The following is a 21,346-nucleotide window of genomic DNA, read 5'->3' as shown; positions in this document are numbered from 1 at the left end:
GCGCAAAAAAAATCCCAAAGTGCAAAATTGCGCAATTTCTGTCGCATCAAATCCAGAATAATTGTAATAAAAAGCGATCAAAAAGTCATATATGCGCAATCAAGGTACCGATAGAAAGATCACATCATGGCGCAAAAAATGACACCTCACACAGACCCATAGACCAAAGGATAAAAGCGCTATAAGCCTGGGAATGGAGCCATTTTAAGTGACGTATATTTGTTAACAACGGTTTGAATTTTTTACAGGCCATCAGATACAATATAAGTTATACATGTTACATATCGTTTTAATCGTAACAACTTGAGGAACATGCATAACAAGTCAGTTTTACCCCAGGGTGAATGGCGTAAAAACACATTTCCCCCAAATAAAAGAAATGCGTTTTTTTTTTCAATTTCACCACACTTTGAATTTTTTTCTGGTTTCCCGGCACATTTTAGGCAAAAATTACATCTGCCATAGCAAAGTACAATTAGTTGCGCAAAAAATAAGGGCTCACTTGGGTCTCTAGGTGGAAAAATGCAGGCGCTATGGCCTTATATACACGAGGAGGGAAAAACGAAAACGCAAAAATGAAAACTGGCTGTGTCCCCTAAGGGTTAACCTGAAAAAAGCTCAGGGGAAACTGTTAAAGTTGAAGTGGTCTTATCAAAACCATACATTTGAACCCAATCTAACATATAAAAAAATCAAAATAATAATAATAATATTAATAATAATAATAATAATAATAATAATAATAATAATAATAATAATAATAATATAATCAATCACACGATAATTGGTCCCAACCAGCGGAAATTTTCAGTAACAGCTGTCACCATTATTTCCATATCATAGTAACATTAACCTTTCTGTTAGGAACTGCACAGGTTTGGTATTCCCACCATGGAATATCCCTTCAAAAACAATAGACCATGAAGAACTCAACCTCTCTTGTATGCAGTTCTTCTTTTGGAATGCTTATTGATTAAGGTATATATATATATATATATATATATATATATATATATATATATATATATATATATATAATTTTTTTTTTCTTTTCTTTTTACTGATTTTTTTTTCCAGAAGAAAGTTATGTGATAGCAAAACAATGCATTGGAAATTCTTTGATCTTGAACAGAATGGTATAGAATTTCAGCTAATCCAAAAGCTGACAAAAATAACCAAGACATGGTTTAAGAAGATATAATTCAATATAGATTGATAAATAGAAAGATAGTGATTCTGATTTTGAACCTACTATATTGTATATTTAGAATACTTGATTGCATCACATCTTCAGGTTCACAAATTGTTTTGTACGTTAGTTCCCAGAAAACTTAATATGTCATTATGTTGTAATACAATGAATAGAAAGTGCAACTGGATAAGATCAAATTGTTTCCATTCCCAGCAATGTCATTTTAAGATTTGGCATTATTTCTGGATAAAGATAGCTTAGCATAAATAACAAATAATATTGCACAAATTGCAAACCGATGATTAACTTGGAACTAATCTGAAGTGTCTTTGAGAAGGGTCAAATATATGAAACACAAAATCTCATGTTATGATTGTCTTACATTTGACCTTTAGGCTATATTCACACGCTGTACAAACATCGGCCATTCCGGCATGAATGGCCGTTGTTTAGTACTACCTAAGGACGGAATTAACCCCTTAACGACTGATGCCGGCTATACACGTCATGGATGGGTGAACGTTCCCGCATCATGACGAGTATAGCCGTCATCAGCTGTTACTATCACTGTTTGTAAACCAAATATGGCCTAAGTAGGAATACCGTCTGATACAGGACAAACAGTGTGATAAAAGTTGGGGTCCTTTTCCTTCATTTTACAAGCGTTTAGTGGAAAATATGTCCCACAAATGACGCATTTCTGAAAAAAAGCTAATTTTATTTTTTTATCTGATTTTGGAATAATCCCAGTCTCACAATAAGGGCTCAAAGTGCTCACTGATGGCCTAAATGACTACTTTAGGGGGTACAGTTTTTAAAATGGGGTCACTTATGGGAGTGGGCTATCATTCTGTGAGCTGGTACCTACAGGTCATAAAGCCTAAAATGATGTGCTGAAAGCCAGTGGGTGCTCCTTTCCTGTCCCATCATGTGACCAAACAACCAGATATGGCCTAAGTGGATATACAGCCTGATACGAAACAAACAGGGTGGTAACATTTGGGGTACTTTTCCTTCATTTTACAAGCTATAAGTTGAAAATATGCCCCACAAAGGATGCATTTGTTAAAAAAAGGTCATTTTATTTTTTTTATCTGACTTTAGAATAATCCCAGTCTCACAGTAAAAGCTCAAAGTGCTCACTGATGGCCTAAATTATTACTTTAGGGGGTGCAGTGTTCAAAATGGGGTCACTTATGGGGGTGGGATATTGTTTTGGCAGCTTTAATCCTTTGCAAACCCAATATGGTGTCTATAAAACATCTTAATAGAAAACAAGGCCACAAAAACCACAGGGTGGTCCTTTATTTCTGAGGCCTGTATGCATGCCCAGCAGCACCCCAGGACCATGTTTGGGATATTTCTAAAAACTAAATATTTAGGGTAATAGATATTTTGTTTAATTTTTCTGTAGATACTTGCTGTGTTACATAAATAATTTATTAAAATTGAAAATGTGCAAAAAAGTTTACTTTTTTTTAAATTTCATCTTCACTTTGCTTTATCTCCTGTGAACCATTTAAAGGGTTCACAAAGTTTATGACGCCAGTTTTGAATTCCTTGAGGGGTGTAGTTTTTAAAATGGGGCCATTTTTGTAGGTTTGTAGCATATAGGCCTCTCAAATTTGCTTTAAAACATCATTTTGGTAAATTTCATGAAAATGTTAACATTTGCTGCTAAACTTCTAAGTCATCTTTAAAAAACTTTAAAAAAAAGTAAAAGAGCACCTACCAAATGATGCCAACATAAAGTAGACATATTGTCAATGAGAATTATGAAATAATTTATGAGGTATGCCCATTTTTTTATACAAGCAGTGAATTCCAAACATTTTAAAATGCTAATAGTTTAAATTTTTTACAACATTTTTGAAGTTTTTCACAAAAAACGCTGAATGTGTTGACCAAAATGTACCACTAGCTTAAAGTACAATGTGTCTCAAAAAAACAATCGTAGAATCACTTGGATAAGTTAAAGCATCACGGAGATACAAGCACATAAAGTAAGACAGGTCAATTTAGAAAAATGGGCCTCAGTCATTAAGCGACATTCCGGACTTTTTAGCTCAGTCATTAAGGGGTTAATGATTATGATAATTAATTCTAGATGTATTAAGAACTGGGGATGTATTTAGAACTGGGGTATGTAAACTTTTGATCAGGGACGTTTGGATGTTTTTTGTTGTCATTATCATTTTAAAAAAGTAAACAAAAAAACTGTGGTTTGACAATAAATGACTTTACCCAACCATTAACCATGAGTGGAAAAAAAGTTTTCGTGTTATCATTCATATTCTCTGAAAAAAGGACAAGAAAACAAAAATTCTGCTGGGGTATGTAAACTTTTCAGAACAACTGTATATATTATATTCCAATAGTATATTCCATCAGGTGCTGTATTATAAAAGTAATTCTCTCTAGAAGCATTACATTTTGAACATTATGGAGTAACATATGGTACACACAGCCCAATCATAGTCTTGGTCATCCCTTCATGCATCTTCTCACCTCTATGCTCAAGAGTACAATGCTGAGTAGTGAGTAGTGCAGGAAAATTTAGTAGGGCATATACTAGAGTGGATGGTATACAGTTTATGAGTGCTAGACTACCATAAATCACTAATGATTTGCTGAGGTTTTGGTCAGTTTGGTTTTACTTTTGAGATCAAAGGGTCAGAGCAGCTGCCCAGAGCTGTTCCTCACCATTATAGAGTAAATAGCTCATATTTACAGTCAACCATTATGTAATTCTGAAAATGTCAACAATCACTTTTACTTTGTTTTGTGTAGTTTTTTTAAACCATGCTGCTAGTTTACCCCGTATTAAATTCCATTTTCTCTATGTAAAAAGGCTTTGTGCCTCAACATTTTATTATTACCTTGAGAGCAAGGTAATAAATCACAAATACTTATAAACAGCCAATGCTCAGTGTCAGACTGTCCCACCAGAGGACCCCCAGCTTTAGAACCTGCACAAAAACTGACTGACATGTTATTTTTCACTGGTTCTTCATTGGTGGGTCCCCAAGATCATTTCCTCTGGTGGGCCCCCAAGATCATTTCCTCAGGTGAGCCCCAGTCTGACACTGCCAATGCTTGCCTGCCCGTGATTCCCTGGTGCACTCCTGCTTCAGTCTCTGCACACTGACAGCCTGCTCAATCACTGCCTGTCCCAAACACTGAGCTGTCCTGCTGCAGCCAGTGGTTGGCTGAGTCAGTGTGTAGGGACTCAGAGATTGCAGCTAGAGTGTGTTGGGGGGATCGCAGGCAGGTAAACATTGGCTGAATGAAAATTTGCTGTGAGAATGTAGGGCCATAGACTGTAATGCTACTGAGTATCACAGCTGATTTGTGGCGAACTCGCTTGTGTGAATGCACCCTTAAGAATGTCACCAACATTGTTGCTGGAATTGTGCCTTTAGCTGCAGGAGTGTTCTGAATTGATAGAAAGACTCTGAGGAAATGATAGTTCTTTTGGCCTAAAGAGTAAATAATGACCTGCTGAGCATTCATAGACTAAAGGCTTCCATAAGTTATAGCATGCATTCTAGTGAGGGGGTAGGAGGAAAATGTGCAGCCAGAGAAAGCTATTATAATATAAATGTATACATTCAAAGATATGCATAGAAGGACAAACTGCATGTAAGCAAAGTCAGAAACTGGTGTCTACAGCCGCGACACTCAGCGTGGAAACTCTGGGAGGTATGGCTAACCACCTTGTGTGATTACCTTTCTAATGCTATAGAAATGATTTGATCGAAACCTTTCCATCACAAAAAAAGGTTTCCATTAGAAATTAGCGAACTGAGCCTCCTGAACCCAGATTCATTCCAAACTCTGCAAAAAGTTAAGTTTGCTATAGAACTGAACTATTTGCAAAGTTCAGACATGTTCAGGAACAGCAGCTGCACGTCTCAAAAAAAAAAAAAAAAAAAAAAAAAAAAAAGGTGTTCTTAACTGTCTGCGCTTCACGGGGTCTTCTTGTGGCTCTCCAATCATGTCACATCATCTTCTCTGGTGAAGGCCTGCTCAGCCAATCACAGGCTGACTGGGGCGGGACAGCTCCACAGCCTGTGATTGGCTGAGCAGGCTGTCACTCCTGTCTCGGGAGAATGGGACAGGTTTGAACCAAAGAAGAAGTACCCCGGGGGAGGTCATTAACCCCTTCGGGACCAGGCTAATTTTCGTTTTTGGGTTTTCGTTTTTTTGTTTTTTCCTCCTTGTGTTTAAAAGGCCATAGCACTTGCATTTTTCCACCTAGGAACCCACATGAGTCCTTATTTTTTGCATTACTAATTGTACTTTGCAATGACAGGCTTAATTTTTGCATAAAGTACACTGCAAAAGCAGGAAAAAATTCAAAGTGTGGTGAAATTGAAAAAAAAAAAACACATTTCTTTTATTTGGGGAGAATGTGTTTTTACGCCATTCGCCCTGGGGTAATACTGACTTGTTATGCATGTTCCTCAAGTCATTACGATTAAAATGATATATAACATGTATAACTTATATTGTATCTGATGGCCTGTAAAAAATTCAAACCATTGTTAACAAATATACGTTCCTGAAAATCGCTCCATTCCCAGGCTTATATCGCTTTTATCCTTTGGTCTATGGGGCTGTGTGAGGTGTCATTTTTTGCGCCATGATGTGTTCTTTCTATCGGTACCTTGATTGCACATATACGACTTTTTGATCGCTTTTAATTACATTTTTTTCTGGATTTGATGCGACTAAAAATGTGCAATTTTGCATTTAGGGATTTTTTTGCGCTGACGCCGTTTACTGTGTGAGATCAGTAATGTGATTAAATAATAGTTCGGGCGATTACGCACGCGGTGATAGCAAACATGTTTATTTATTTATTTATTTATTTATTTACTTTTATTTATAACCTGGGAAAAGGGGAGTGATTCAGACTTTTATTAGGGGAGGGGGATTTTTACTAATAACAATACTTTTTTTTTTTTTTTTTTTACACATATACTAGAAGCCCCCTGGGGGACTTCTAGTATATACACACTGATCTCTCATTGAGATCTTTGCTGTATAGTTATACAGCAAAGATCAATGAGATCGGCACTTGTTTGCTTTCGGCTGCTGCAGCCGAATACAAACGAGTGCCGAGCCGGAGACGGCGCCATCTTGGAGCGGTCCTCGGCCGGCTTCAGATACGGAGATCGCTCCTCCGGGATAACGTCCCGGAGGAGCAATCTCCTCCATTAGACACCAGGGAAATGCTGTATCCGGTAATCGGATGCAGCTGTCATGTTTGACAGCTGCATCTGATTACTGTATTAGCGGGCATGGCGATCGGACCGTGCCTGCTAATACTGGCGGTCCCGGGCTACAAGCGGCACCCGGGACCGCCGCGGTTCAGAGCGGGGTCGCCGTGCGGCCCCGCTCTGAACGCCCGCACCCGCACGAGGACGTACAGTTACGTCCTCGTTGCGAAAAGGGTTAAAGTTCAGTTAAGCACCAACTCGAACTTTACAAAGCTTAAAGTTTGGTGAACCAGCCAAACTGAACTTTTCACAAGTTCACTCACCTCTACTTTCCATAATTTACACATTGACTTATTTGGAGCTATTATTGAAAATGCAAAACCCAGTACTAGGACTCAGACTGGTCGCAGTTGCAGTAAACGTTAGGCTGTGTTCACACTGTGCATTTTGTTTTATGTTTATAACATGCATTTTCTGTTTTGATGGTTTCTCTGAGGCTATGTTTACACACTTTTAAAATGATGTTTTTTATTGGATGTATAATATTTGTATAATAATGGCTATTGTTATAAATGACAGCCGTTTAAATGACAGCCATCCAACAAAAGCGGCCATCATTTTGTCGGTGTGGGAACATAAACTAATTTTGATAACTATCAAAAAAAATGCATATTAAAAACACAACAACATTTTACAGTGTGAACATGGTGACTGAATACAATAGTAGATCAGACACTTTTTCATTGACTTGCAGCCTGCTTTGTAGGGTCCACTGGCTGACATTATGTTTTTTAGACTAAAAGCATCTACATGTATCTAGCAGGCTTTGAGAATGCTTGTAAAATGCACACAGCTTTAATGTCAGAGTTTCCTTGAAGCATTTACATTAAAATGTCTCTGAGCTTTCTATAAGGCAAACACTTAGCACACCGCAGTGTAGCTGCCTTCAATAAGTTTAGGAACATTGCTGTGATAAAACAGCGTAACATCATTGTAAATCTATTTTAGTCTGGGCTATAGCAAATATATTATTTTACTATGTTTTTCTAGACAAAGCTTTTCATTCAGGGAGAATCAATTACATATCTCATTTATCTTTTTTTCCCCCTAAACTGTGGAGGTGGAGATAAAAGGAATGAGAGCCTTAAAACTCACACATGGCTGTAATTTAAGATTTTTTTTTTTTTTACTTCATTGTCCGGAACAGTTGAAAGAAACCTTCAATGAAAGTTTATTAACTAGGCCAATGCCCTAGGCTATAAAGGATCATTTATTACTGGTTTTCTTGCCTTTTCCCCTTGTAGTTTTTTACTAAAGCCAGTGTAAAATAATACTTCACAAAATTAAACCTTTGCCCTTCTGCATTATTAAGTCTGCTTTGATTAGATAAAGTAACAATTTATGATCCTTCACAAGGTTACACATTAAATGAATAATGTAATAGATGGAGTGTTCTCTGAGAATGCACTCATGTTGTATGTAGTAAAAATTGTAAACTTCAGCAGTCTAAATGTATATAGTAATCAGGATAAAATGCAGCTCAATATACAGTATAATATATCTTCATTGTTATTATTAGGCATGTTCACACACTTTAAAATCAGCCGTTTTTTAAACTGCAAAAAGGCCGTAAACTGATAGTCTAGTTTGAAAATCAGCCGTTTATTTGTCTAATACTGTGTTAGGCTATGTTCACACTACAGAAATGTGTTGTCATTTAGCAGGGAAAGGCGGCTTTCATTATCAATTATTTGCTACCCTCATTATCAATAGCCAGCTGCTTTTCCAGTCCAACCACTGTTCAAGTCCAACCACTATAAAATTAATGACGATGCTCATTATTTGCAGACATTAGTGGATAAAAAAAGACATAACAAAAAGAAGATAAACAATTGTCCTTAAAACATCAAAAAAGTTTCATTCTGTATGTTAACCCCTTATCTTATGTACAGCGTTCTGGAGTCAAGGGCACTTTCATAATAAATAATAAAAATAATTTTTTAAAAATGGCCATTTTTTGGTATGGCTAAAAAAATTGAGAACATTGGTATAACCATAACCATATCATTATTATTGTTTTTATTATTTTTATCCACTTTATTAGTAGAGATATGCTAGAGAATTAAGATCTGGGGATTCTGGGAACCAATGCATTGTCTCATGGTATATAGTGTAACCAGAAGTGACTTTCCACCACACCGCTGCAATGGGGGGGGGGTGAACTTGGGTAGCCACATTGCTTAGATAAGCCCTATTGTTTAACCCCTTAACATACAGATAATATGACAATTTTACCACATAATGAATGGTATAAACTCCCCCTAACAACCCCCTCCCCATCTCCTGCCTAATAAAAAAAAAAATAGCATTTTTTTTCTCTTCACAACTTTATTTATTTATTTCAGTTTTGCAGCATATTTTAAGGAATTTTTTTTTTAAACATTAGTAGTAAAGTGCAAAAAGCAAAATTCTCCTGATCACTAAGGGGTTAAACATCCATTCACAGGTATCAGAAGGTTCAGGGTGTGCCGATAAAACATTCCCCATACCATTACACCATCTTTACTACTGTTGACACCTAATGGGAAAGATGTATCTATAAGACAATGTTTTTACATTGTTCAGTGATTCCATTTTTGGACTGTGTTATATTCTAGTCTTGTCTTTCTGTTTCCCTTGAAGGGCACTTGAACTGGTTTTCTGTGTTATAACTTATCTGCGCTAAGAAACAATGAGTTGTGTGTTCAGATGCGTTAGTCGGATGTCCAGCTTTGTATTGGGCTACAGTTTGTCTGGTAGTCCAAAACAATTAGCATCCTCCCTTTTTTGTTTACATTCACAGGATCCCTATTCACTGTATGTACTGTACTTCCATGATCACATCATTCTTGGTATACTCCAACACTTAAGATAAGTTGCATAAGAAACTCTTAAAGGGAACCTGTCAGTCATTTGCTATGGACATCGGACTCATCTCTCCTGCTCCGCTTCAGGCCATGATTTCTCCACCCAGGGACCGGATCCAGCAGCGGGACTCCGAGGGATGGTTACCTATGCCGGGCTCCACCCAGGTGTCGGGCGGGCTCCGCCACGGCATTCCGACTGACAGGTTCCCTTTAAGGTTGGCAGTTTTCGAAATCCTGGGCCTGGCACACAGCTTAGAAAACAAACTCACGGCATTCTATATTGGGTCACATGTCTAATTTCCATACGTGGTAGGGCTAATCATGTCAATCATGTTTTTTTTTTTTTTTTACAGACGACATTTTAGGGGTATTCAACTCAAACTTACCTTTCAATATGTTGCTGCCTTTGAGAAAAGCATATCAAACAGCCTATTCCTACCTTTCTGGTCTCCCTGATGTCCTCCTCCGCCTCCACTTTTGAAGTGGAATTTTCTCTGCAGTGACAGTTTGATGGGTAAATTAAAGTCTATAGGTTTAGTTTAGTTTGTAACTGGATTAACAACTCACTTAAGGACCATACCCACAAAGTGGCGGTCAATGATTCCTACTCTGAATGGTCCCCAAAGTTCAATACTGGGCCCCTTTCTTTTTAACCGCAATTAACAGCAATGTTTTTATCTTTGCAGATGACACCAAGCTTTGTAGTACAGTACAGTCTATGGAAGATGTGCAGATGTTGCAATCTGACTTAGACACATTCCCATCACTGTGCCAGCGCAGATTCGCCCTTTTTCCCTGGCGTACACAGGTGTAAATCATGATACCAATCTACACAGGCTGGCAGCAAGTGCAGCTTATCTTGCAGAGCCTGTGGCGGGCGCAGGGCCGTGCAGTTTTACTAAGAGGCATGCAACTCTTAGTAAATCTTGTCTGGAAAAATTAGGCTTGGCTTTATTTAAAATCGGCATACTTTTACACTGGTCTTCATTAATGTCCCCTCTTGAGTGTTTAGGTGTCCACTTAGCAAATAAGGTTTAATGTGGATAAATGTAAATTTATGCACCTGGGTACTAATAACCCACATGCATCATATGCCCTGGGGGGAGTTACTCTGGGAGAGTCGCTGATGGAGAAGGATCTGGGTGTACTTGTAGATAATAGACTACAGAACAGCACACAATGTCAGTCAGCTGCATCTAAGGCCAGCAGGATATTGTCATGCATTAAAACAGGCATGGACTTTCGGGACGGGGATGTAATATTACCGCTTTATAAAGCCTTAGTGCGGCCTTATCTGGAGTATGCTGTCCAGTTTTGGAACCAGATTCATAAAAAGGATGTTCTAGAGCTAGAGAGGGTACAAAGACGGGCAACTAAACTTATAAGGGGAATGGAGAATCTTAGTTATGAGGAGAGATGAAGGGAGGTAAATTAGTTTAGTCTGGAGAAGAGACATTTAAGGGGAGATATAATGAATTTATTTAAATATATAAATGGCTCCTACAAGAAATATGGGGAAAAGGTAAACCCCCCCTCAAAGGACAAGGGGGCACTGCTTCCGACTGGAGAAAAAAGGTTCAATCTCCGGAGGTGACAAGCCTTCTTTACCATGAGAACTGTGAATCTGTGGAACAGTCTACCACAGGATCTGGTCACAGCAAAAACAGTAGAGGGCTTCAAAACAGGGCTAGACAAGTTCTTTGACCAAAATAATATAAATGCATATGTATAGAACCTAACCATCATCTGTCCCCCTTACCTTCATCCATCCCCTACCTTGGTTGAACTTAGGGACGTGTCTTTTTTCAACCATACTAACTATATAACTATGTTACTATGTAATTGAACACTAGAATTGCTGCTGTGCATTGACTTAGATATTTGAATATTGTAGTTTAGTTTCAGGTATATCAAATCACAGAAATACTTTACGGAGCTATTGAACTGTAAACTGGGGATATTATAATTCTAATCACTTCTACTAACTGCGTGGCATGAACATGTTCACGTTCTACTGGGCATTCAGTAATTATATAGAGTAAGTATAGAGAACCTCACTATAGAGGAGTGAAAAGTAATTAAATGGAGATGAACCTATGCTAATATATATCAAGGAGTTGCATAAACAGCAATTCCCTTATGCCTGCTTATTATTGGAGTTCTTTACTTTACAACAGAGAGTGCCTCAGTAATAAGCTTGTAGCATCAAAGGGAATTTTCTTTTATTGTGAATCCATTAGCAAACTGCAGGTAGCTGTTTTTGGCAGCCTGTGTTCTTTCTATTGGGCCGTTGATAAAAAAAAAACAAAAAAAAAAAACCAACCTTGTCTGTTGACACAGAAGTCATAGTGAATTTCAATGCATTGGACTGCTCCTGCTTATAAAGGCAGTGATCCTGATAAAACATATGAGCAGATGTGGGAGAGTGGAGATTTCCATTAGCTAACTGATTTATAAAAAAGTCAGTGGTATTATGTAAAGTCCGGTGGAAGTCTGTGCATACAGAGTATCAGGGTCAGGTATACACTGCTGTTACAGATTAGGCCCCAAGTAGGCCCCAAAGATCCAGAAAAGGGCAGTACTCTTTAAGGCCATGTTCACATACTGTTAACAGCCGCTGTTTAACATGTTCCTCTGGCTGATAATGCTATATCGGCTGTAAGAACATTATTTTACACCCATAGAAGTCTGCTGGCCATATGGGTGTGACTAAAGATCAATTAGCCATTGATTTCTACTCACACTATGGCTGGCAGAACGCCTCACAAACAATGGCTGTAGAAAATAGACATGGTCATTATTTTGTACGGCCACAGTGAACAATGGGTTGGTAAATCAGTTGCATGCCAGTATATCCTCGGATGTGGACTTCACAGTTGTTGCAGTTTGTTCTTATCCTGTGGCTGAAGGAGTCCTCCTAAATATAGTAGACTATTCCAGCTGTGCTTTGATTTTTAGTCACAGGCCATTTACCACCGATGTTACTTTAATTGCAAGACTTTACTTTTGCATCATCCTTTTTCATTGAAGGTTTGCTCAAAAATCTGCAATTATTTTTAAGTATTTGTCTGCTGCAGCCTTGATAAATCTGGGTGAATGCTTATCAACTCTAGAATAGAGTTTTTCTCAGGTGCCTGAAAAAAGGCTCTATCACAGATGCGTTGTTTGTATTTTTTAAACCCTTAATTAACTCTTTGAGGACCAGGCCCAAAATGACCCAGTGGACCGCGCAAATTTTAATCTTAGTGTTTTCGTTTTTCCCTCCTCCCCTTCTAAGAGCTCCAGCACTTTCAGTTTTTTATCTACAAGCCATGTAAGGGCTTATTTGTTACAGGAATAGTTGTACTGTGTAATGGCGTCATTCATTTTACCATAACATGTATGATGGAATTCCAAATATATTATTTATGAAGATATAAATTGGTGAAATCGCAAAAAAGAATGCAATATGGTAACATTTGGGGGGTTCCTGTGTCTACATAATGCACTATATGGTAACAGCGACATGATACCATTATTCTATAGGTCAGCCCGAACACAACCATATGCAGGTTTACACAGATTCTCTAATGTTATATATTTTTTTTAAATGAAATCCTTTTTTTTGGCAATTAATTATAAATAAAATGGGACTATTGTGACGCTTATAACGGTTTTATTTTTTCACCTACGGGGCTGTATTGGGTATCATTTTTTCCGCCATGATCTCTAGTTTTTATTAATACCATATTTGTGAAGATCGGACGTTTTGATCACTTTTTTTTAATTTTTTTTTATATATAATGTAACATAAAATCGGTAAACCGCGCACTTTTTCCCCTCTTTTCGTGTACGCCGTTTACCGTTCGCAATGACGCTTGTTATATTTTAATAGATCGGACAATTACGCAGTCTACGGTATATTATATGTTTATTTGTTTATTTATTTTTATATGTTTTATTTATATAATGGGAAAGGGGGGTGATTTCAACTTTTATTGGGGGAGGGGTTTTGGGGTAGTGTGTTAGTGTTTTTAACTTTTTTTTTTTTACACTTTTGAAGTCCCTTTGGGGGACTTGTACATACAGTACTTTGATTTCTACACTGATGATTGCTATGCCATAGGCATAGCATTGATCAGTGTTATCGGCGATCTGCTCATTGAGCCTGCCTGTGCAGGCTCAGTGTAGCAGATCGCCGATCGGACCGCACGGAGGAGGAGTTAATAACACGGAGGAGTTAATAACACGCGGCGTTTAAGGAGTTAATAAGACGCGGCAGCGCGATCGCTGCAGCATGTCATTACCGGTGAGGTCCCGGCTGCGGCCCCCACCTGCTGTGAAGCGCGCTCCGCTCCGGAGCACGCTTCATAGTGGGAGAAACACCCAGGGCGTACAGTTACGCCCTAGGTCATCTGGGGACAGACTTCCATGGCGTAACTATACGCCCTGGGTCGTCTAAGGGTTAAAAAAAAAAATTGCTAGTATAATTTTATTCACAAATGACTGTGTTGAATCCTTGATAGCAAAACAATTGTTTCCTATTGTTGTATAAGTACCCTATTTTGTAAATAAACACTACTCAAGGTGGATCGTTTTCATTGCTGGTAGGGTAGACATCATCTTCTGGTGTCAGATAATAAACTATTTGGCAGTCAATGGAGATGTGCCCATAATATTGCACATTTGAGAGAGCATATTTTAGTGTTCTCTATATTTATTAATTTAAGTACTATACCCAGAGATTGTCCCTTCTTATCCCCCTTTTTTCTATTAGTTTTTTTCCCCCTTATTGAGGACCAGTCCTGACAAGTCAGCAGCAACATTCATAAGATGTTACAGGAGATCCTACTAAGGAGATCCTGTTAATAGTACACTGTATGTATGTAATACTGGTGTGTTGCATAGAAAAGAGAGGTATGTGCTAAATACATAATGCATCCTATTTTTTATTCTTTCATAGTTTATTAAAGGAATCTAACTAATGGCATGCAAAAAAATAAGGATTAAACAATTGCATTTATATTAGCAGTATAAGGGAGGGGAAGATCCAGTATAGTGCTTTCTAATAATTCATTACCATCTCCAGTACTTTATTAGTGGCCCCTTCTGCATGCACTGTGTGCTGTTCACAGAAAATATTGAGATGATTCATTGGCACTTTTGCTCATCAGTAATTAAAATGTCAGGTTTTCATATGCCTTGATGGTCTGTCTGCTTTAATTTTTTCCTGGATCCAACCTGTTCTTTATGTAACAGACCGCCTCTGTTTGTCATATGACTATTTTAGACTTACAGGCTACATACAGTATATAGTAGAGTTAGCTGCATCATATGTACCAAAGATTAAGATTCTCATCATTGTTTTTTTTTTCTTAGACTGAAGGTGATCTTATTGCATTACAATGTACGTCCATGTTCACATGGTGTAAGACACCGGCCGAAGATCACCCCGGCCGGTACTGCAGTACTGTCCGGATGATCTTCACTCTTGATGAAATAGGATGGTGGCGCATTCGCGAGCGCCCGCATCCCAATTCGTCCGCTGCACACAATGCAGCACGCGACCGGAGCCACTCACTCCATTGTGTGCAATGACAGGGTATTCTGCGGCCGCTATTCAGTGAATAGTGGACGTAAAAAACTGACAGGTCAATTTCTCGCGGTGCCGCTAGTAATCCCGGCCAGGGTTTATACTATGTGTATGTGTATACTATACTCCGTCCGGGTTTCCATAAACGGCAGCACTACGTAAGTTTCATAGTAATCACGGCTGTTGTTGCTAATTGGCAACAATGGCCATGATTACTACGGAACTTACGCAGTGTTAAACGAGAAACTCTCCTCTTATACTTCTGTATTTACTTATTTATTTATCGATCAATCAATCACTTTGATATTTAAAGGATTTATCTGTCTAGGACATCCATATGTTCATGCAAGCTGTTCACATGAGTCTAACCGTTGGAAACATCATCGATTAGTAGTTTCTGAAAGAAAAAAACTGCTAGCATGTCCTGCTTTTGCAAGGACAATGTAGAGTTACATACCACTTATACAAGTAACAGTTGTAGATGCTTACAATTCCATGCATGTGGATGAAATTTTCTAATTCATATGGTCCTTCTCTCTCTCTCTCTCTCTCTCTCTCTCTCTTTATATATATATATATATATATATATATATATATATACCTTAGGTGCTGGTTTTTTAGAGCCTTAAAACCACAGCTTGACAATGTCCATGACAGAAGGATCTCAAGTTTGTTATGGATTCTCCCCATAGTGTATAGTCCACAATAAGTACATTATAAACTGGTGATGCAGATTTTTCTGCAGCAAAATATACAGATGCATATACAAATAGAAGCTTACACGTAATGCTCTGCTGCTCCCATTCAATATGTTTCCCTGGTCCTCTATTAACCAGGATTCAGCAATGACGTGGCGTATCCACCCATGACTGCAGCAGTCAACTACAGCAGTCATGTGTTGATACAATGGGTGAACAGGTACCAGCAGTGACCAGGAAAAAGATGGCAAAAAAGCAGCATGGGAACAGGATGGTGAGTACCATTTTTTCCCCCCAGTTTCCAAAAGAAATGAACAGTAGATACACACACATTTTAGTATAGGGCATGTAGATAACCCCAAAACACAGGGAATGAAGAGTCTTTCAATTAAACAGCACAGAAAAGAAAAAAAATGGGATACAAAAGATGCATGAGACGGGCAGAAGCATGAAGAGAACCATATAGTAAACTTTGTGAAAGAATGTAAATCCGACATAATAACAAACACAATGTAATATTGAAGTTTTTTAAAAAAAAAACCCCATTAAGAGCCATTTAATCTATGAAAAGGATATCTGCAGCAAACAAACTCTGCATTATTTTTTGTACAGCATTGACTTAGATATTGTCTTACAAATTATTGATCATAATAGCTGCAGTAAATCCAACTAATTTCAGCCTAAGGCAACATCATTTTGATTTCTGCTTTTTGTGTAACAGTTATATGTCACAAAAAAATATCCAATTTTTTAGGTTTATGTCTGCTAAGGACTTAGAATAATCATTAGAATTGAGTGAGTACTAAAATATTTCCCGATACTCGGGTGCTCGTTTCGAGTAACGAACCCCATTGAAGTCAATAGGAAACTCAAGCATTTTTGCAGGGGACCCAAGTTCGGCAGAGGGAAGGTTGTGTGAAAACCTGGAAACCTCAGAAAATGATGGAAACAACACGGGAAAGGACAGAAAACAGCAGGGGCAGCATGCATGGATGCCTCTGGGGCTTCCTAATCACAACATTACGCCAAATTATGGGCTTCCAGCTCTCTCCCCCTGTTCCTGTACCTCCTCCCTCCTTCGCTTTTTTTTTAAGGCACCACATGCACAGGACACAGCACAATGAGGATAGGTATAGCTAAACTACAGATCCCAGCCAGCCAAGAGAATGTCAGCAACAGGACAAATTGACTACTGACAGCTACACTACAAGTCCAAGCCAGCAGCCAAGAGTAGCAAATATATATATATATATATATATATATATATATATATATATATATATATATATATACACATGTTTTAAAAATTTTAAGCCCTTAGAAGGACTGTTGGGTTCTTCGTGTTGGATTTCTGCACACTAATGGCCTGCCTTACACTCTCCCTGACAGACAGAAGCTCTCTCCCTATGCTCATCCAGCCTGCGTCTTACGCAAGCACTGCGGGACCTGATTCTTATATGCCCAGGTCATCTGGTCTGGCCAGCCATTCGCTGCTATTGACATTTAGGTTTCCCATGTGATGCTACGAGCTCTCAAAGACTCTCCTGCATGATTGGCTGAAAAAAAGCCGCCAAACATGCAGGAAGAGGAAGATGCCATTGTCTTGAGTATTGCGAGATGCTCGTCTGAGTACCGAGCACCATCTTGTACCCTAATACTCGAACCAGTACCAAGCTGGGACGAGCCTGTTCGCTCATCTCTAATAATCATCACTAATAAACATGTAGGGGTTAACATGTAGATGAAAAAAATTTGGAATTTTAACTGACATATGTGAGAATTAATCAGTTATCTAATGTATAACTTTTATTATAATCAGTCCCAGAAAACTGATAGTGTAGCTATATTAAAGAAGTGTTGTTACAGGACACTGAAATCCCAACAGTTGTCTGGGAATCCAACAACAGGATGATGGGTTGTCAAGGGAGGTGTAGGGAATTAAAATGAGAGACTGACTGTTTATCTAATTACTTTCTATATTTAGGTTTAAAAAATGTGAATTTAAAAGTCTGGTTTTCTGTAATTCACCTACTGTATGGTAGATCCTGTAGAGGTAAGAGAAAGGTAAATCCAGCTTCTAGTTGCTTGAAGTTCATGTTAGTGCTCATTGTGACTTGTGAAACTATCTCCTCGGGGATTAAAACGATTGAGCATTTATGCTTGAAACTAACAAGACTGTTGCAATAACGCCATGATGTATTGTGTATATCAATATGGCTCTGGTAACACTTAGAATACAAACAAGGTTTTTTAACGGCATGCCACTACATCTCAGCTGTGGAATCAGTTTTATGCCATCTGCCTATCAGATGGTTTGTAACCAAGACTGCGTATTATTGCCACATGCCACATGTCTGACTTGTTTTCTTTCATATGCAGATTGCTTAACATTTTAACAAATATTGTTAGGTAGAAATTTTTTAAGTACAAATCCCCATCAGAAAATTGTTGCACTGTATCTATCTATCTATCTATCTATCTATCTATCTATCTATCTATCTCTGTGTTACTACCAGTAATCATACTTATCTGAGTATTTCTGATGTTTTAAAATGTATGCCAAAGGGGATGTTGCTATGTTGCTTCAGATATTTACCTTCCATGTACATTATTAATATAGGTTGAAGTAATAGAAGGGAAGGGAAATCACCATCTTCTACCGTAAATATTAGCTGTTAGCTGTTTAGTACATCAAACCGAATGGCAGCCTTTGGTTGTCCATTACTGAGTTAGGGGGTGGGGAGGGTTGGTGATGCAGTGAGGGGGTAGCAGATCAAGGTGGACACCTTTGTGACATAGTTCAAGAAAATAAAAAGGTAATTTTAAAAAAAAAGTGACAAAAAAGACAAAAAAGACAAATTAAACAAAGGTACATCCTTAATAATGCCTGTCCTTTACACTATTGATAACAATCAGTGGTTTAAGCAGAACTTTTTTTCTGTCAGTTTCCCTTTTAAGGGTTATACCCATATGGAGTAGTTATGCCCCATTCACAGTATTCATAGAATAGGGAATATCTAAAGAGATCGGGGATCCCACCAATCTCTAGGATGTGGCCGAAGAGAGCCAAAAGCTACATTCAGCACTTTTGGGTGGCTCTGAAGCAAAGCTTCAGGGTAAAAAGTCCTTTGCAGCCATGACAAACCTGCTGACAAGTCCGCTTTAAGGGTGGTATTACACTGGACGATTTTTCGGTGATTAACGATAAACTATCTCAAATGACCGACATGACAAACGATCTTGAATCGTTCACACTATTACACAGGATGATGATCTGTACTTACGGTCGTTGTTGTGCTTGTCCTTTCCTGACTGATAGACCAGGCAATGACCGAATGACTTGTTATTACACCAATTGATAAACCTGATAAACCTGATAAAGAATGCATTCCCAGCTTTTCCATGTACAGTGTTGCCTTGGATTACAAGCATAATTCATTCCGGGACCGTGCTTGTAATCCAAATCACTCTTATAAACCAAAAAAGAAATCATTGAAGTGTAGAGAATTGGTTCCACACCCCAAAAATCTTTTTTCATTTCGGATAACATGTAAAACTAATGAAACAAACATTTAGAAACAGCTGAATATGTGATATTATAAGTTACTGTACAGTATAGCAATCAGCATGTGGAGTATAATGTACAGTAAGGGCATAAACCTGAAATAGCAGCAGTTTGTAGATACAGGATGGAACTGCAGATCCCCATAATGTAGTAGCGTATTACAACAGGCTAGAATAGAGAAGCAGGGCTGCTGTCAGAGGTCTGTGTGGTCACATGACAGCAGAGGGGAAGGAGTATGTCTTCAGCATGGACCGATCAGGAAGTGAGAATCACAGAGCTGTGCAGGAGGATAGTGACAGAAACCTCTCTATACAGTAGTGTGAATGGCTGAGTGTAAGTGCAGACACATTATAGCAGGAATGGAGAGGATGGGAAACACAAGGACTGACAGAGACTGCAGGGAGCATAGAAGAATGAGCAGAACATATGTGGGCACATACATGCAGCACTTTCTGTCTGGGGAGAGAGGGGTTACAGCTAGGAAGAGATTACCTCCTTAGTCCTGTCCCCTGATGCAAGCCCCAGCCTGTGGATCTGGTATGATTTGAAAGGTGAGGGAGACTTCCTGGGTCAGAGTATAGTGCTGTAGACCACACTATGCAGGCCATGCCCCTTGCTTAATCCCCCTCCCACCCAGTACAGGGAGCTCTTAAACCAAAGCAATGCTCTTAAACCAAGTCACAATTTTGAAAAACTGTGAGCTCTTCTTGCAAAACACTTTCAATCCCAGTTACTGTTAAACCAAGGTACCACTGTATTTAATTAGCGTTTTAAGAACTAGGGGGCACACCACTGCCTTTAGCTTGTATTTGGACTCAGTCTTTGAAATCTTTTTCTGTGTACATGTGATATCTTGATAAACATGTAGACTGCAGTTGATAAATCATCCAACACTTTGTTGTAATAAACGTAATTATTTTATTAATCCAACTTTAAGAGCATGAAACAATGTACAAGGTCCAGATACACAGCTTATCTGTTCTGAGCTAAAATTATGTTCTTAGCTATAACTATGACTAAGAACAGAACTGTCTTAATGTTGTATCTGGACCCTGTGCACTGTTCAATGCTTTTAAAGTTGGATTAAAAAGACTTGATTTTCTTAGAAGGAAGTGCTGGATGATTTATCGATTGTAGTAATGACTTTACATTCATTTGGCCATGTGTTATATAGTTGGCTAGAGGTTTCTGAAGCTGGGCCCTTAGCAATCAGTTCATCTCTGGATTGACTTCAGTTTGAAATAAGGAGATGTACCTAACTTTAGCTCAAGGTACTTTGAAAAGGATCCAATAGATCTAAGACTGTGTAAAGTTACAGTGATTGCTCTATTGGTATCATATGTATATATGTATTATGTATTGTTCTGTCTTGGATTTTCTTGTAACTGTTTTGTGCCTTTGGTCTGGGATGCAAATGACCTGTTAGCTAATTAAATATCTGTTAGTTATTACAACACCAATGAACTTCTGTACTGGGGACTTATGGTTTTACTTCAAGAAACACAAATATATCCATTAAACTCTGGCAAAAAAATGGTTACTCACTATATTCTACAATGATTGACAGATGACTTACGGGAGACATGTAAAAATATTATATTTCCTTAACATTTATTATCAGCCACATAAAAGAGAGTGGTAAAGAGTTCTACAGCTTTTTATTGGGATTATTGAACCAGTCATTTATTGGTGGATTTAAATATTCTACATAAAAATACACAGAGTGCCATCTGGTAGAAATGTTCATTGGTGTGATCACCTATTGAAGAACTGAATAGGTTTCCTAATGCAGCAACATTTGAACAGTTAGTAGGACGGAACTAACCTAAGAAGGTTTTAAGAAGGTGGAAAGTCCTTGGTTAAGACATTTTTACTTGCTATTTTCACCTGTTAGGCCATGTTCACACAACGTTTTTTCAGCTCCGTTTAAAATGAGGTCTGTTATTTTGAGTCTAAAATGAAGGACGTCATTTAGCAGTCTGGCCTCCCCTTAGTGCAATGACTGGTGTTTGCACATTATTCTAGTTTGGGATTACTAATTGGCCTTTGGGTGCGGCTTAATTAAAAAGTCAATTGAATTTATAAGTAAAGATGGAGAATAAACGGTGGAAAAAGGAAAACTGTGTGTGAGCTACTAATAAAAAACGTCCGCTGTTTTCAAAAGACATCTGAAAATAATGATCATGAT

General features: G+C 38.2%; 1 protein-coding gene across 8 annotated transcripts in view; it reads left to right on the top strand.

The window, feature by feature from the left end:
* The window catches only part of DACH1 (dachshund family transcription factor 1), a 265,889-nt gene that overhangs the window by 130,014 nt on the left and 114,529 nt on the right, over window positions 1–21,346 (top strand). The gene's annotated exons all lie outside the window — the stretch shown is intronic.

This window comes from Dendropsophus ebraccatus, chromosome 5 (assembly GCF_027789765.1).
Source record: "Dendropsophus ebraccatus isolate aDenEbr1 chromosome 5, aDenEbr1.pat, whole genome shotgun sequence".
NCBI lineage: Eukaryota > Metazoa > Chordata > Amphibia > Anura > Hylidae > Dendropsophus > Dendropsophus ebraccatus.
Note: the sequence above shows the minus strand (reverse complement) of the source record. Positions and strands in the feature narration are given on the sequence as shown.